This window comes from Lissotriton vulgaris, chromosome 5 (assembly GCF_964263255.1).
Source record: "Lissotriton vulgaris chromosome 5, aLisVul1.2, whole genome shotgun sequence".
In the NCBI taxonomy this organism is placed as follows: Eukaryota; Metazoa; Chordata; class Amphibia; order Caudata; family Salamandridae; genus Lissotriton; species Lissotriton vulgaris.
This window is the reverse complement of record NC_141693.1, coordinates 1,418,464,032-1,418,482,118: the sequence shown is the minus strand read 5'-3', so window position 1 is coordinate 1,418,482,118 and position 18,087 is coordinate 1,418,464,032. Positions and strand designations below refer to the sequence as shown.

The 18,087-nt window shown below is 46.1% G+C and overlaps 1 long non-coding RNA gene across 1 annotated transcript in view; it reads left to right on the top strand.

The window, feature by feature from the left end:
- The first annotated feature begins 3,485 nt into the window (after window positions 1-3,485).
- LOC147712676 (uncharacterized) overlaps window positions 3,486-18,087 on the top strand; it is a 242,309-nt gene continuing 227,707 nt past the window's right edge. The window contains exon 1 of the long non-coding RNA XR_015295762.1: window positions 3,486-3,788. This is a non-coding gene — a long non-coding RNA (uncharacterized LOC147712676). The remainder of the gene's footprint in view (window positions 3,789-18,087) is intronic.

The following is an 18,087-nucleotide window of genomic DNA, read 5'->3' as shown; positions in this document are numbered from 1 at the left end:
GGTCCAGAGAAAACAGATGGTCCTAACATCCCTCCTCCCATTATACCTACCAATAAGATCATCAGAGTTGGGGACGTTAGAAGCGTTCCATCTGCAACATTTCTAGACAAATTGATGAATGCCTGTGCTACTATTCCTCTTACTCAGTGGAAACAAAATCCTGTAAATTATGTTAAACAGGGATTGTATGATCATGAAGACAAATTATATGTACCCACCCCTTCATTGCAACTTCAAATCATGAAATGGTGTCATAACAGTGCTCTTGCTGGGCATCCAAAAGGTGAAAAGACATTACAGACCTGCCAAAGATGGTTTTAGTGGGAGGGGATGAGTAAGGAGATAACCACCTTTGTTAATTATAGTCCTGTTTGTGCTAGACAAAAAACCTTGCATTGTTCCCCCGCAGGTTTACTAAGACCCACTTCTATTCCACCGATACCCTGGCACTCCATTAGCATGGACTTTATTACAGACCTCCCTCGCAGCCAAGGGCACAACACGATATTTGTGGTGGTAGACATGCTCACAAAAATGGCCCACTTTATTCCTCTAAAAAAACTACCCTCGTCAAGTGAACTAGTGCAGGTATGCCCGGGCAGTGAGGGGAAATACATGCCCAGACAACCCCTAATTAGAAGGCCCATTAGAACACAGTGACATATTTTGGAGCTGTGGTTAAAGAGATGAACAGTAGTTCCCAACTTCCGGGGAGGCCATCAACCTTTCCTACAGTAAATGAATCCAAGTACAAGCCAGAAAACAGGAGGGCTTAGTTCAACCCGAATACAAAATCAAAATAAATAAATAAATAAGAAAGGATTGGTAAATTAGACATGGCCTTGTTAGCGTAAACACAACAGGGTACTGTGGTAGGGAAGGGGCACACTTGGCAGAGGATGATAGGGAATTGGTCCAGCTGGTAGGACTGGTATCTGGAGGTTGCAGAAGATTATGAAGCCTGCCATGGTGGGGATCCCTGGATATGACGGTGGCCACATCCATGGATTGGCAGATTTACAGGGCGATGCAGAGGCTGAATGGAACATAGGGGTACCCTCTTCAGGAGCACAATAGGGATTCAGAAGCCAAACAACTCCAGGAGTCTTGACAGCAGGACCCTGGAGGAAAACGCCAGAGCTCCGCTAGTCCTTCGGGTGGTTGTAAGCCTGAGCAACAGGGGGCTTGCCTGGACACACTCCTCCCCTAAAAAGGTGCAAGTAACGGGATGGACTGGTGGTCCACTGTATTTAAGGGGGATAATCCCCACAAAATGGTAGCACCGATTGGGTTGGCTTATCAGGCGGGCAGGGCAGCTTAGGTTAGTCACCGCTGCCTTCCCTTGGATTGCCTGTAAGTTAACCCACCACGTTGGCATATTTCTGGTATGAAATAAAACCTGCAGCAAAATGTTTCCCAACAAACATGTCTTGTGTGTTTATTTATTCATGTGCATGCTATGTTCTTCATGTTGGGTGAGTTGCTCATATTGGCCCTATGAAGATTCAGCACAAACTGCAGGCCTGTTCCTAATAACAGCTTTAATCACTGCCCTGCTGAAACCTGGTGTTCCGCCTCCCTTGTCCATTCCTGTCCGCGAAAGGTGCGCTAGCTCGGCAGCTGCCTCTCTCAGCTTGTTGCAGACACTCCTGTGGGGAAGTACTTCTGGGCGCACTGTCAGGTGAGTGAGGCCAGCACTGACTTCATTACAAAAACATGATCTGCTTTTTATCTTTATTTTGGCCTCTGGAAAAGTACTGTTTTCACTCTAAAAACATTGTATATCTATTCCATTGTATGGATTCATGGTTGTGTCATGCAAAGCATCTGCTAATCATAGCCTAATATAACCCAGCAGTCAGTTTTGTTTTAAAATGCAAAACTTCTGTTTTCATAAACGCCAAAAATAAAAACCTTTTCACAAAAGCAGTATGGGATTACTACGTTAAAACTTGTACATTACAATTTGCATTTAATGATTGTAAATTATTTTAATTGCGACAAATGATCATCTGTGCGGTAATTTCAAGCCCTATGCTGTTGTAAAAGTCAAGCCTTTTGCTATCCTGAAATATGATAATGTACTGCTCGGGTGAACTATCATTTTAGTAATGGGCAGTAGGTAAGTCACTTTACAATTAACGAGTCCTGCAGCAATTTTAAGATTTCTTTATAGCTTCTTATTGGCCAACAGGCCCAATTTCTGTTATTTATCTCTGTCCATAGACTTACATGCTTGGTTTATTCGTGAGAAAGTGTCACTCTTGCTGAATGTCACTCATAAGTACACTTAAACAATCGAAATGTCACACGTAAGCATTCTGCAAACTTAGCAGCTATGAATGTAAAACGTTGACGTGCTTGACTGCTATTATCCTCATATTGTCATGCATACTTATTTACTACCGTAAATTGTTGTGAACTGTCTGTGACTGTAGTAAGCGCTATATGAATGCAATTTGAATACATTTTGGGGACGTGGTCTACTAAAGAAGCTTCTGCTAACGGAAATTGAAACGACCCCATTTCAAGGTGGCCGTTATACTTATCGTAACTGAAACGACCCCATCTAGGTGGCCACTATTCTTGTGCAGGACTGCAAACCGCTCCTGGAAGTCTTTAACTCCAATCACGCCCTCGGGGCACTAACAGCGGCAGACGGTTCCCTGTCCTTGCATAACTTAACTACTTAAGGCTGAGTATAGTACGAAACATTCGGCCATATTGGTATGGAAAACATTTGGGGTGAATAGCGTAACGATTATGAAATGAAATAACTCTCCACCCTAGTCACCATTTGTTTTTTGTAGTTCTAGAAAACGTCGTTTACTTTATGTTTTTTTCCAGATACGTTATGTTAAATACGTTAAACCATGAATGTGTGACAGACAGCTACTAATAAAGGCCAAATGTGTGTTGCTATACATGTGATGAAATCCTCCGTTTCTTCTCTTAATATTTCAGAGTATTTTTAGGAGTATCTTTCTTAAGTGCAACATTGTTTAAAACATAGAACTTCTTTCAAAATGGCCGCATATTCGCGTTTACCTCTGCTTTTCTGTTATAGCAGGCTTGCATTTTCCTTTCGAGGAACTGCGGAATCTGTGAACTCGGTACATATCGGAGCTCAGAACGTTACAAAAGTTTATGAGCGGAAGAATGGAAAAAAAATGGGTAAATTGTTTTCTCATGTATCACTTCACCATTATTTAAGCCACAGGCTTCCGTAAAAAAGGCGAGGCTCTTGCTTAACGCATCCATGTTTAGGTCAGGCTAAAGGACCGATTTCAAATATAATGCAGGATTCAGTAACTGGAGTTGCCTGAGCAAATTATGGCGTTCGTCTTGAAAGCCAGGCAAAACTTTATTTTTCCTTAGGAATGCCACTGACAAAAGTATATCACCCTGCCTGGCTCTAAGATGGTGGACCCGTGTCAACTCGGCTCCGCCCCTGTTGAGCAGTGCATGCGCCGTGTTCAATGCTCGTTCCTGTGAGTTTTGCTCTGCAAGGAGGGGCGGCGGCAGTGTAAGGCCCAGGCGGAAAGGAAAGGCAGCGGTCGGCGGAACATGGCGACGGTGCGGTGGCAGTAAAGAGTGCTTCCTTTTTCTCTGTCAGTGAAGCTGGGATCATCGCGAAACGTGAAGGGACTCAGTGGCGGTCCCAGGAGGGAAAGGAGCGACACTGGTTGAGTGTGGCGGACAGCTCACCACCCGCTGGAGAGGATTACTGAGAAGGGAACACCCAGAAGCGGCAGGAGGAGGATCAGGAGGGGCCTTCGCTGGACTGGGTATGGCACCTCGGACATTGCCACTTTGGGGCAGGAAAAAGGGAGCGGGGGTTAGTGTGTACTGTTGTGACGACCCCCTTTGGTTTAGCAATTCCTCCACCCACTATTCTTTTTTCCCACTGCTCTAGCTTCAGTATTCTCTATGTTTTCTCCGTTTTAATGGCTCCATAGACCATGTTTTAATACTTGCTCGCCACATTCAGTTTCCACTCTTATTACACTATTAACAGTGTTTTAATACACTTCCCCATAGTGCACCGCTTGTTTCAACATTCCTTCCTTTTTATTTTACCACTGACGCTGTCACAGCGCCCAACCTGCTCTTTTCAACGCGTTCCATCCTTGTACTACAGCCCACACACATTCACAAACCTTATTACTCTTTGTAGCCCCATTCAAGTATGCTCTACTCTACCAAGTACCCGCCCGTTTTCAATTTTCAATCGTTTACCTCAGTAGCCCCAACTTTGTTTCTCCTGTTCAGCACATCTTTCTTCTTAAACTGTTTCGTCGCTATCCGTAGTTGTTTCAGCTGCCACCATTTTTTTATATACATTTCAACAGGCTTGTTAGAGCACTCCTCCTGTTTTGCACCCCTGTTCTGGTACTTAACCACTCCCTTGGCTGCCTTCAGTGTCCGCCTCAAGCCAGCACCCCATCTCCCCAACAAAATGTGTCCCAGCACTAACTTTCAGCAGTTTTACTAAGCACTCATTAGACGCTCGCACAGCTACATCTTAGAACTGATATTCAGTTTCAAACCGATCAATATTCCACCCCTCAACCCCCAAAAATATACTACGGCTTCAGTCCCCACAGAAAAGATATCTTACGGCAGGAAGTGCATGACTTTTATTTTCCATTTGACTTGCAGTGAAGAGACGGATATTTTTCGCGAGAGGAAGTAAAACTAGGGGATATGCGAACGTTTTTGTCAAAGGCAAGAGAGAATTATATCTAAATGTTATCTTTATATGTGTACTCTCGTTTAGTCCCCGCCGCCACGCTTAACCCTATCGCTCTTAAATGCTCTCGACCCGTTTCAGCACTCAAAACCCCACCCATCCTTCAGCAGCCTCCTTTCTTAAGGAACGCCTCAACCCCTGCGCCAGCCCATTCCGAAACTCCTCCGGTGTTACTCCATACATATACTTTTTCTGTGCATTGAAAAATATTGAATAATCACAGCTGCTTGTACTGACATTTTTTTTTGTAATAAAACTGCAGTTCCCAACTACAGTATTGGACCAAATGTAAGCGATATTGTGTTCCACCTTCCGGAGACCCTTCTGTCACGCCCAACACGTACCCCGATTGTTATTAACGTATTTCACGAGATCTTTGCTATATTTTTTGTAACTTGTCACACTATTCCACAGGTCGTTTTTATAGCTGAACAGCTTTGAGGTTTTTTTCTTGTTATAGAACTAACTGTACTTATGTCTTCATTTAGTTTGGTTTGAAAACACATTTCCCACAGGTATAAATTATATTTTAAATCCAACTCCCCGCTTTTGTTTCTTTAATTTATTGGCATACCAATGCGTATCCAACTTTGTTAAGTGTTTTACTTGTAATAATAATTCAGTGTGCCCACAAGTTCTTAAACCGTTCCAGTAATTACTATTGTTGCTAGTGAGTGAAACTGACGTGTTCATTTATGCTAGCTCTGAAAACATTTATTAAATCGTGTAATGTGCCCGGCTGGTTTCATGTTGTGCGAAATGGTGTTATTGCACTCCAGAACAAAAAAATGTACACTTTAATGTATTTGAAAGATCTGGTGCTGGCGTTTGGATGATGACCGAACCACCACCAAAAAAAACCATGGACAGTGCCAAATATATATTTGTGAATTTGTATCTTATCTCGTCCAAGGCGCACATGGCTTGTAGTGTGTAAGCTGCTGGGCAGTCTCCACACAGCTCGTATTAAGTTTACAAGTTTCTTTCGCATTCAGAGCATGTACAGTAGAGCAGACAGGGCAAGGTACCTTTGCACAACCGATGTACAGCAGAAATTGAAGCTACTCTCACACAGAGTAAACTGCTGCATGTAAAGTTGTCATGCAGGACAGATAAAGAACAGTTGCCATCTGGGCAGTAACCATGCAAATTGCATCAGGTTACAGAAGTGATTACTCTGATTTTTAGGTTTTGCCTCGCCAAAGATGCGCTCTGCGCATCTTTTCGGCGCATGCGAAAACCTGATGAGAAGTGTAGTGTGGCTTGGTTCGGCCCTCGTCGTTGATTGGCTGGCTCCGTAAACGGAGCCTTGCCATTGGACGAGGGGCCTGTCCGTCAATGCCGGACCAGACACGGGGGCGTTCCCGACATTCTTTGGCTTTTGCCGACGTCACGCGAGGCCGGGAACGCCCCCGTGTCTGGTCCGGCACTGTAGGGAACGGGACGGACATGGAGCTCTCGGCTGTTGGGGAGCGAGTGTTTGCAGCGGAGGCACTGCTCAAGCGTCGGGTGCGGAAGGTGAGCGAAATGTTTGCCGGTTCCCGCCCCCTACCGCTGCCTCGGCTCCCGTTCCCGCCCCCCTACCGCTGCCTGGGCCGCCCTGTTCCCGCAGTGCCGTTCTCAGCTGCAGACATGGTGAAAGTGTCCTTCAACTCGGCTCTCGGCCAGAAAGACCCGCCAAAGGAGGAGAACAGCGAGGTGCTCATCATCCCCGAGCCCAAGGTGAGCCCCCGGGAGGCTCGCCAGTTTATCAGCCTGTATATTGTGTTTGTTTGTCATTCGAAGGATCACACGCTGTGCTGCTCAAATACTCCGGTTTGTGTTTTCAAAACACTTGCAACCTTTTTATTCTCTCTTCTGCTGGATCAAGGTCTGTTTGGTTCGCATTTCCAGTTTTTGGGCTCTGAGTATCGGCTTTTGTTTTTCGTTGGAGACAGCCTTGCGTCTTTGGGATATTAATCTTGTTTTTGTTGTGAAAGCCGCCCATATATTGTGACTGCAGCCTCTGGATCCTGGGAGGGAGAGCGTGTTTGCTGGAGGATTACGGGTACACAAGATAGAGGAGGCAGGCAGGGAAGCTGAGGGGAATCATCAAGCGAAGCCTGAGCCCAACAGACACCATACCCACCTCTGCCCCCACAGCGAGACTGAGTCCAAAGCTGCCAAAGAGCCCCAGGAGGAAGAGAAGGAAAGGTAACAGCGCAGATTTATTAAATCCCATCCTCTCTTTTGACCAGTGCCGTAGCTATTGGAAAGTAGAGCCAGCAGTGAATCCCCTATGCCACGAGGAAGCTCCAGTTACATGTCAAAGTCCTGCGTATTTCAGACACGTTAAGCACGCACCCACGGGGATCGTGGCTCAGCCTTTAAACAGCATGCTTTCTCTGCTACTAGGAGCAGCTTTATGCCCTCTGGCACAAAGCTCCGTTAACACACCTTTTGTTCACCGGTGCTGTTAAGACGCCACACACTTATAACTCTTGTCATTAAGAACTGGTATCCTCCTGTGTCCCACATCGGCACGCCTTGTGGATTCCTGTGCTTTGGCACAGTGCCCCACTGTAACCTTAGTGCCCTTCGCAAATAACTCTTTCAGTGGTTTAATCTACACCTCCTTGGTGCCTTTGCTACTCTTTTGACTGTGTGCTATGGATAAAATTGACCTCTCCTCCTGCCCTTGCATATACTGATTTAGTAAAACCATCTTGTGACAACCACTTTGTTGGATTATGCTACACTCTTCAGGAGACCTCTGTCTCTCATGAACCCTTGTGCCCTGGAAACCGTTATAGTTCTATGTACCATAATATTAGATGGTACTCCTTTCCATATCTCTGTCGTGTGGATCCGACCACCATGTTTTGCCCTAAATCAATCTAAGGTTGCTTCAGTCAATTCTCTAATTGACACCCACCGCTCCCCCTTTATTCCACCCTTAAAAGTGGAAATATGATTTAACGAGTTAATATTTGCTTCTGACGTCTGTAACTCCTGCATGTTACTGGGTCAAATACTGCCAAGCCCACTCAACCTTTAAAGAGGATATCGTTGAATTGGGTAACTAATGATTAGCGTGTTATTTAACGTGTGTAGTTGGTGCTCAGGAAATATTATTTTGACAATGATCCCTGGGGCTTTGGCTGTGATTTTTGAACAAGTGGCTGGATATAGGACCGAGATGAACGGATAGAGTATGGGCATCTCCGGAATTTATATGGCATGTTAGTTGGTGTCCTTGGTCTGAGTGTGCGAAAACAAGATTTTTTAGTAGAGAAAGAATACAAGTTATACTCTCTAAACACGCACCCCTTATTTACCTTAAAGAACTCAACATCATTAGGATACAAATATAGAATTACTTTGTGCCTGTGTGTAAACTCGGTTACATTGCATACAATGTGTGTTTTCTTATCATAATTTGAATTACGACACCACTCAAAGATAGACTAACTCGCTCATTTAGAGCTTTGTCAAAATCTCCAGATAATACCCTGTTGACTTAATGTTTCTGCTCAGGCGTCCACCTTGGTCAGATAAAGGGTGAATAGCACAGAGCACCATGTTCCTGCACGTTTCTCACGTTTGTTGAGGCTTTGGTTACACCAGCTTTTTGCAGGTGCAAACTGTTTACTGTATTTTGTACAATTAAAGTGGTAATACAACTACTGTACTGATTTTTTTTATATAGTATTGATAGTGCATATTATATGCATAACTAAAGAAGACTTGATACTGTGTATCTGGCAGTTTTTCTCACCGAGTCCTAATGTGTAACTTAATGGTAATAGATCAATGTTTGATTACCAGGACACACAGCTAAATTTCAAATGAGTGCCTGCCACGCTGGTGCACAGCTGGGATGGATGGATGGAAGGGTGGGTGTCTGACATAGAACAGTCTGGCACGCGGGGTGAACAGCTGGAGTGAGTGAGTGGGTGGGTGTCTGGTGTGGTGTACATCAGGCTGTTTGACTCACAGCTAACCCTGGGGTGGGTGTGTCCCCGGTGTAGAGCCAGCGAGAAGCCGGGTCCACAGCTGGGGTCGTGTGTGTCTAGCTTAGAGCAGTTTGAAAGAGAAGCCGGACGAACAGCTGGGAAGGGTGGGTCTCTAGTGTAGAACAGTTTGAAGGAGAGGTTGGGTGCACTCCTAGGGTGGGTGGGTGTCTGGTGTAGAGCGGGTTGTAAGAAAGGCTGGGTGCACAGTTGGGGTGGATGTCTGGTGTGGAACAGTTTGAAGGAGAGGTTGGGTGCACACCTAGGGTGGGTGGGTGTCTGGTGTAGAGCGGGTTGTAAGAAAGGCTGGGTGCACAGTTGGGGTGGATGTCTGGTGTGGAACAGTTTGAAGGAGAGGTTGGGTGCATACCTAGGGTGGGTGGGAGTCTGGTGTAGAGCGGGTTGTAAGAAAGGCTGGGTGCACAGTTGGGGTGGATGTCTGGTGTGGAACAGTTTGAAGGAGAGGTTGGGTGCACACCTAGGGTGGGTGGGTGTCTGGGGTAGAGCGGGTTGTAAGAAAGGCTGGGTGCACAGTTGGGGAGGATGTCTGGCGTAGAACAGTTTGGAAGAGAGGTTGGGTGCAAAGATACAGTGGTTCGTGGTTGGGTGACTGGTGTAGAGCAGTCTTGTTTGACAGGTGTCTAGTGTAGGGCAAGATGGGTGCACAGCGGATGGGGGAGGTCTGTTGTAGTTCTGCCTGTATGAGAGGCTGGGTGCTCAGCACCCTTGCCGTGTAATGCCTTGTACTACATCTGTGTTAGCAGTCGCCTCAGGCTGTTTTTTTTTATGCAGGGGACGGGATTTGATCATGCCCATTACACCGTATTGCTTCTCAAAGGCAACTGTTGCAGAGCCAAGTGGGCTGTTGAAAATTGTGTTTTCTCCACCTGCCCCTGTTGCCTGCTTGTGCCTCCGTTTTCATGCCCCTGTTGCCTGCTTGTGTCCCTGTTGCCCGCTTGTGCCTCCTTGTGCCCCTGTTGTCTGCTTGTGCCTCTGTGTGCCCCTGTTGTCTGCTTGTGCCTCTGTGTGCCCCTGTTGTCTGCTTGTGCCTCTGTGTGCCCCTGTTGCCTGCTTGTGCCTCTGTGTGCCCCTGTTTCCTGCTTGTGCCTCTGTGTGCCCCTGCTTGTGCCTCTGTGTGCCCCTGTTGTCTGCTTGTGCCCCTGTTGTCTGCTTGTGCCTCTGTGTGCCCCTGTTGCCTGCTTGTGCCTCTGTGTGCCCCTGTTGCCTGCTTGTGCCTCTGTGTGCCCCTATTGCCTGCTTGTGCTCTGCTTGTGCCTCTGTGTGCCCCTGTTGCCTGCTTGTGCCTCTGTGTGCCCCTGTTGCCTGCTTGTGCCTCTGTGTGCCCCTGTTGCCTGCTTGTGCCTCTGTGTGCCCCTGTTGCCTGCTTGTGCCTCTGTGTGCCCCTGTTGCCTGCTTGTGCCTCCGTCTGCCCCTGTTGCCTGCTTGTGCTGTGTTGGTGTGTGTGGAGGGCTCTGTGTGGCTGTGTGTGTAGGAAGCTTTGTGTGGCTGTGTGTGTGGAGGGCTCTGTGTGGGTGTGTGTGTGGGGGGCTCTGTGTGGCTGTGTGTGCGGGGCTCTGTGTGGGGGTGTGTGTGGGGCGGCTCTGTGTGTGAGAGAGAGAGATTTGTTTAAATACCAGGATAATTGCCGGCAGCAGCACCCTTGCCGTGTAATGCCTTGTACTACATCTGTGTTAGCAGTCGCCTCAGGCTGTTGTTTTTTTTTTATGCAGGGGACGGGATTTGATCATGCCCATTACGCCGTATTGCTTTTCAAAGGCAACTGTTGCAGAGCCAAGTGGGCTGTTGAAAATTGTGTTTTCTACACCTGCCCCTGTTGCCTGCTTGTGCCTCCGTTTTCGTGCCCCTGTTGCCTGCTTGTGCCCCTGTTGCCCTCTTGTGCCTCCTTGTGCCCCTGTTGCCCGCTTGTGCCTCCTTGTGCCCCTGTTGCCCGCTTGTGCCTCCTTGTGCCCCTGTTGCCCGCTTGTGCCTCCTTGTGCCCCTGTTGCCCGCTTGTGCCTCTGTGTGCCCCTGTTGTCTGCTTGTGCCTCTGTGGGCCCCTGTTGCCTGCTTGTGCCTCTGTGGGCCCCTGTTGCCTGCTTGTGCCCCTGTTGCCTGCTTGTGCCTCCGTCTGCCCCTGTTGCCTGCTTGTGCCTCCGTCTGCCCCTGTTGCCTGCTTGTGCTGTGTTGGTGTGTGTGGAGGGCTCTGTGTGGCTGTGTGTGTAGGAAGCTTTGTGTGGCTGTGTGTGTGGAGGGCTCTGTGTGGCTGTGTGTGTGGGGGGCTCTGTGTGGCTGTGTGTGTGGGGGGCTGTGTGTGCGGGGCTCTGTGTGTGTTTGTGTGTGTCATTTGCGATAGATAAAGCTAGTGGCATTGTAAATGACAATGCCATTTATTTATGTTAAAAAAACATAAATAAAAATAATGTCAAGAGCAATGCCAATAGCTCTAACTTTAACAAAGGCAAAACCATTGCATTGTAAATGCTTGTTCTATTATTTATTGCGTTGACTGATATTTAGATTTCTTTGCATTGCCTTACATTACACACTGTGATCTGAATTAGACCTACACTGGTCACCTTTTCCTTCGTAATATAAATTAGATTTTCCTATTGTGTTTTATTACATGGATGATTACTTCATGTTTACACTTAACTACATTACTATATGTTTCTTTTACTGAGCATTAGATTAAATATTGCACTAAGTACCTTCATCTTCAATAGATTGCATACACAGGTTATGTTGACATAACTGTATAGATTAAGATACTGTTTACTTGAGTTCAACCAAAGTAGTAAATTGGTATATGAATGATTCTAATTTGCAACAGGTGAAGTTGATCTGATTATGTAATTCTCTCCTGTATTCCAGAATGATACTCTGTTCACAGTGAATTTGATTACTGACAATTACACTGGCTAATCCTAGGTTGTGGACAGTTGCTCAACTCTTATATCTTTGGGGGCATAACTTTGGGTACTTTTCTCTAATGGATCGCAGAAAGCTTTTCTTATGTTTGCTCTAAAAATATTAAATTGTTTATACTGCATTAGATTACAAGAAAATACTCCGGTAGTAATACAAAAGGTTGGATTATAGAAGGACTCCTTTTGTTTTATCCTAAAGGTGATTGCAGGTAGACTCATTTTATTCTTTTACTTTTTAATGGATACTGCTGGGACTTACTTTGATTGCTATACCTTGCTTCACATTAGGAAATTCCTTATATTACTTAATCCAGTAACACATAGTTTATTCTTTTACTTTTTAATGGATACTGCTGGGACTTACTTAGATTGCTATAGCTTGCTTCACATTAAGACATTCCTTATATTACTTAATCTAGTAACATGTAGAAGTTTACTGTGATAACCTACAGTGTTATGAAGTGACATGACTGTAAAGTAGGAGACTGTGCTCAAGGGCTGTTTAAGTGCATGATGTGATTTTAAAATGCTTTACCCTGTATTAGAATACAGAGTCAGCGTGTAGTGTTTATTCACCCTGTATGTTGTTACAGAAAGTATTGTCCCATTAGGCCTGCAATAAATTGCAGATTACTCTAATCTATCCTGAATCAGATTGTAAAACATTCAGAATACCCCTACCCTGCAGGCGAATACTCGGGAATACTTCTCTTACTTTACACAGACGAGTAACTTCCCCCCCACAGATGGACACCACACAAGGATGAGGTCAACACTCTTTATATATGATTCTTGAAGTAAGGTTATCAGCGATACAGTGAGGTCGGGACACGAGGGTCCTCTCAATTCTAGTCTCTGAAAGGGTAGCGGGACAGTCTTGGTACCGGTCTGGTACGGGGGTGGCAAGATGGGTAGCTCACAATCCTCGAGCTCGGAGTTCTGGGAGGTCGGGCCGCGGCAGCGCCGGCAGGCTAGGATGATAAGTCTCGTTTGAGAAGGGCCGCGGCAGCGCCAGCGGGCAAAGGCGATGGTTCACACAAGGATGGGCCTCGGCAGCGCCAGCAGGGCCTGACGAAGGTGTAGGTTGCAGAGGGCAGCGCCAGCAGGCAGGAACGATGGTTCACAAGGATGGGCCGTGGCAGCGCCAGCAGGTCCCGACAAAGGTGTAGGTTGCAGAGGGCCGCGGCATCGCCAGCAGGCAGGAACGATGGTTCACGAGGATGGGCCGCGGCAGCGCCAGCAGGTCCCGACGAAGGTGTAGGTTGCAGAGGGCCGCGGCAGCGCCAGCAGGCTAGAACTATGATTCACAAGGCAGGGCTGCGGCAGCACCAGCAGTCCGTCAAGGATGAGTTCTTCTAGGTGTCTCTCGACTCCAGGATACAACTGCCTTCCTGCTCTGGAGCTGCCCCAGTTATAGGTCTGGCCTCCTTTGATGTCCGGACCCTCGCTCTTGGAGGTCGGTAGGTCTGGGATGAGGGAGTCCAGACACCCAGCAGGGGGGTGGAGCCAGCGCCCGGGGAGGCTGGGGGCGATCGGCCCCTGGCGGGGGAGAGCCATCGACACTCCTCTCTCCCATTGACCTGCCAAGTGGTCCGTTCCCCTCCTGGGTGGATGGTGGTGCCTCGATGTCGGGGCCTGGCCAGGCCCAGGGTTGGGGTCGAGCTGCGGCCTCGTGGTGCAGTGTCCAAGATGGCAGCTGGGCCGGGGCAATGCTGCTGATGACGGCCCGGGCCGGCCGATGTCGGGCTGTTCGGGAGCAGGCGTCCCGTTGGGGACGGGTTGCGGGTTGCTTCTGTGGGTTGTCGGGGTGGTTCTTCTGGTGACACCGGGAGAGCCGGTGCTCGGGCCTTATTATGCGGGGAGGGAGCGGCCCCTTCACGAGGCCTGTCCAACACTGAGCATTAGATTAAATATTGCACTAAGTACCTTCATCTTCAATAGATTGCATACACAGGTTATTTTGACATAACTGTATAGATTAAGATACTGTTCACTTGAGTTCAACCAAAGTAGTAAATTGGTATATGAATGATTCTAATTTGCAACAGGTGAAGTTGATCTGATTATGTAATTCTCTCCTGTATTACAGAATGATACTCTGTTCACAGTGAATTTGATTACTGACAATTACACTGGCTAATCCTAGGTTGTGGACAGTTGCTCAACTCTTATATCTTTGGGGGCATAACTTTGGGTACTTTTCTCTAATGGATCGCAGAAACCTTTTCTTATGTTTGCTCTAAAAACATTAAATTGTTTATACTGCATTAGATTACAAGAAAATACTCCGGTAGTAATACAAAAGGTTGGATTATAGAAGGACTCCTTTTGTTTTATCCTAAAGGTGATTGCAGGTAGACTCATTTTATTCTTTTACTTTTTAATGTATACTGCTGGGACTTACTTTGATTGCTATACCTTGCTTCACATTAGGAAATTCCTTATATTACTTAATCCAGTAACACATAGTTTATTCTTTTACTTTTTAATTGATACTGCTGGGACTTACTTAGATTGCTATAGCTTGCTTCACATTAAGACATTCCTTATATCACTTAATCTAGTAACATGTAGAAGTTTACTGTGATAACCTACACAGTGTTATGGAGTGACATGACTGTAAAGTAGGAGACTGTGCTCAAGGGCTGTTTAAGTGCATGATGTGATTTTAAAATGCTTTACCCTGTATTGGAATACAGAGTCAGTGTATAGTGTTTATTCACCCTGTATGTTGTTTCAGAAAGTATTGTCCCATTAGGCCTGCAATAAATTGCAGATTACTCGAATCTATCCGGAATCGGATTGTAAAACATTCAGAATACCCCTACCCTGCAGGCGAATACTCGGGAATACTTCTCTTACTTTACCATTTGCAAGATGACGGACGGCGATTGCCGTTATACCTTTACCCCACAGTAAATCACATTATGTGATTCTTCTGTGTTATTTACGTTGCATCAGTGTTTTTAAAAGGCTTACTCCAATAATAGTGCCATTTATCGGATCAAAGAAAGATATTACTTTAATTCTTGATTCAAAAGATTACTTTGATTAGTTTGCTCAGACCTATATTATGTAAGGAGTTTACACTGATGTAAGAAATCAGATTAAAGAACTTTATTATAATTATTTTTTCCTGCCTTTGATAACAGATGTGACTTACTCCAGTTACTTTACTCTCTATTGGACTACAAAAGGATTTTTACAAGGACCTGCGTCAGGTTACACAAGATTATAGTAGTGACCTTAGCCTGTTTTAGATGACAGAAGATTTGACAAACTCCACACATGCAGCAGTAGTATGTTTATCTTTTGACCTCTAGCTTACTGTTAACACTTTTGCGGAGAATGCATGAAGTTGGAGCTCTTTGAGGAGTATTTGGCAAATAATAATCTCTTGTCCTCCTGTGTTTCCATGTTTCCTGCTCAGCACTTGATGTCAGTGTATTATTATGCAGGTCTCTGGTGGGGACTGGTTCTTGGATCAGTGTAGAATGTCTGGTGGTGGGCACTGTTGGGGTGGCACTCTTTGTAGGACTTGCTAGGCTCTGTGTGTGTAATTAATGAAGAAGCTAAATGTTTTATACCTATTGAGTCCTTCTTGATAATTGCATACAGAGCACTAACATGTGTAGGACTGGAAAATGTGATGCTTCACCTGTGCTTACACAGTAGATTGGCTCAATGCAAGACTACGCTCAATTGAAGGGTAACTGGATTGATCTGCAGAAGGTAAAAGCTTTGCTGACTGAGTGAAGAGACCAAGTGGCTCGCAGCCTTTCAACAGCATCTTCGGATCAGGCCTAGTAGGCGGTTAACACATTGCCACCCAAATATACAGACTCTTCTTTTGTGACTCCTGTGTGTTGAAGAAACAGTAGGAGTTGTGCTTTGAGTGCCTCCTTTTAACAAGCATTTACAATGCAATGGTTTTGCCTTTGTTAAAGTTAGAGCTATTGGCATTGCTTTTGACACTCTGCACTCTGCATCTGCACTCTGCATCTGCACTCTGCATCTGCACTCTGCATCTGCACTCTGCATCTGCACTCTGCATCTGCACTCTGCATCTGCACTCTGCACTCTGCATCTGCACTCTGCATCTGCACTCTGCATCCCCACTTAGTTTTTTAGGATTTGTTCCCTGACTATAACCCACCACCAAGCAATGCACATACCAGTCTGCTCCCAGCCTGCCCGCCTCTCTGAGGGACACATTTCTACACACAACCGCATTCACGCCAGTGAATGGGCGAGCCGGACAGGGGACGCGGATCCTGAAAGGTTGGGATTGTGCGATTCAAGTGCATTTAACGTAACATCATATTCGCATGCAGGGTTTCCGGATTTTTAGAGGTACAAGCTGTCTTCATGACTAATGAATGTTATGCCCTGTACGTTTCCTGTTAACCGGTATCTTGGTCCCGTTTGTTTAATTGAAACTGGCCAAGACTACATCTCCCACAATACAACAGGTTGATACATGAAAGCTCAACACTGAGGCCGTCTTGAAGCCCTATATTTTAACAAGCCATAACGGTAATGTTTCATTTACTATAGAACTCGAGATGCCTCATCGCACCCCCGGGCAGAGCTGTGGGTGGGACCTGCGATCACAGGCTCGAGTCCCGGTTCTTGCTTCGGTCCTCCCAACCCCAAGGCTGGTGACATTTGCAGCGCTTTGAAACTGCCCTTGCGTTGAACAGGCACTTTACAAGTAGCTAAGATATTTGCAAACTTTCCAAATTCATACATTTCTATGTCAAACATTAAGTAGTCCGTCTCTTCGCTAGTTTGCTCGTCAGGACTTTGCCAATGCTGTGCACTTGAAGGTGGCGCGAGTACTTGTACATTCGGTAACTTGCAATGCGCAGCTTGTCGTAGTGTTAATGAATGACAGATATAATGGGGTTGACATTGACCGTACCACACGTACAGACTGCGATCAGGCCTACTTGGAACAGGGCATCAGTGCAGAAGATCAAGGAGGCCCTACTGAGGGCATGCCCTATGGGTACTGGCTGAAGGTGAGTGGTGCTCTCTGCCAGTGAAGCATTGCCATGCCCAGAGATTACCACGAGCAAGGGAATTTTGGCTACAAGGCATGTCTGCAGTGTATAGGCAGTGAACTTGGGAAGGCAGTGGTACCACTGCGAACCACAAATAGGCAAAGTGCATGCTTTTTAAGGTTTTGGATACTAATTATAACTTCAGCAGTTGTTTCTTGCAGGAATGAGTTCATAGTTACAAATTACGTATTTTGCATAATTTGCAACCAGTTTGAATTATGGGTTTCAACAAAAGAGAAGCTAGGAAGGCGTATAGTACACTCCAGGATACAGCACTTCATGCATTATGGTCACGTTTGCAAAGCACTCACAAAAGATCAAGGGAACATTCTAGTTGATACACCACATTTTTAGTCAACAGCAGTGTTTTAAAGGAAGTGGAGAGACGTGGGAGAACTCACTATCCCAGAGTACCTGTTTGCTTCCGACAAGTGCGGGTAGTCTCCCATTAAAGTATTGTACCTGTGCTGGGAAGCATTGTTACTCTCCCAAGTCAAAACAAATAAGTGTAGGTACTCAGTACCTGCCCATTTAAAGAACTGGCCAACAAAGATTTGTATCTTGACCGACCTTTTCAGGTTGATATTTACCTACAACACTGAAACAGAAACAAAGTCCCAGAGAGCAAATGAAATAAAATAAAAAGCAATGACACGCATGGCACGAGCCACCCACTCAGCAACTATGCACCTTAGGTGGAAGGCTCCTGATTTTAAGGCAAGACATAGAGGCTAACATTATGCAGCATCCTTCATTGCTCTCATTCACTGCACGTTAGCTCATGTCTTTTTAATATAATCCAGATTCTCTGCTCACCAAGTATTCCTTGCATAAATATCAATACTTTTAATCATTTTCTCATGCCCCCATCCTGAAATACACAGCAGTCTACATCACGTGCATGACAGAAATTCCCCTCGTTTGTGTGCCATAATTATGGCATGGGCACTACATAACTCCACACACCATGGGTAGCATTTAAAAATATTGCGTCTGAAATAAATTTGTTTAAAAACAACAGCTGGTTGCATCGGGGTAGCCCATGGCCATAAGCATCAGCAGATGGAGTGCCAGGCCTGAACATTAACATCAGCACTAAAGGCTGCGTGTCCTGTGCTGACTCTAGTGTCAGCCACCACCCGGGGCGGAAGTAGAGAGCGGCGAGGGTCAAGCAGAGTGTAACGTGTCACACAAGACAGGCAGGGTGGCCGGGCTGTCAGCGCAGCTACACCAACCCCTTCGACCCAGCCCATGGGCACCCTAGACTTGGCATAGCGTTTAATTCGCAGTTGAAGGCACGAGACAGCTTTATCACCGGGAAGGGGGGCGCATGAATAACTGGCACAGGG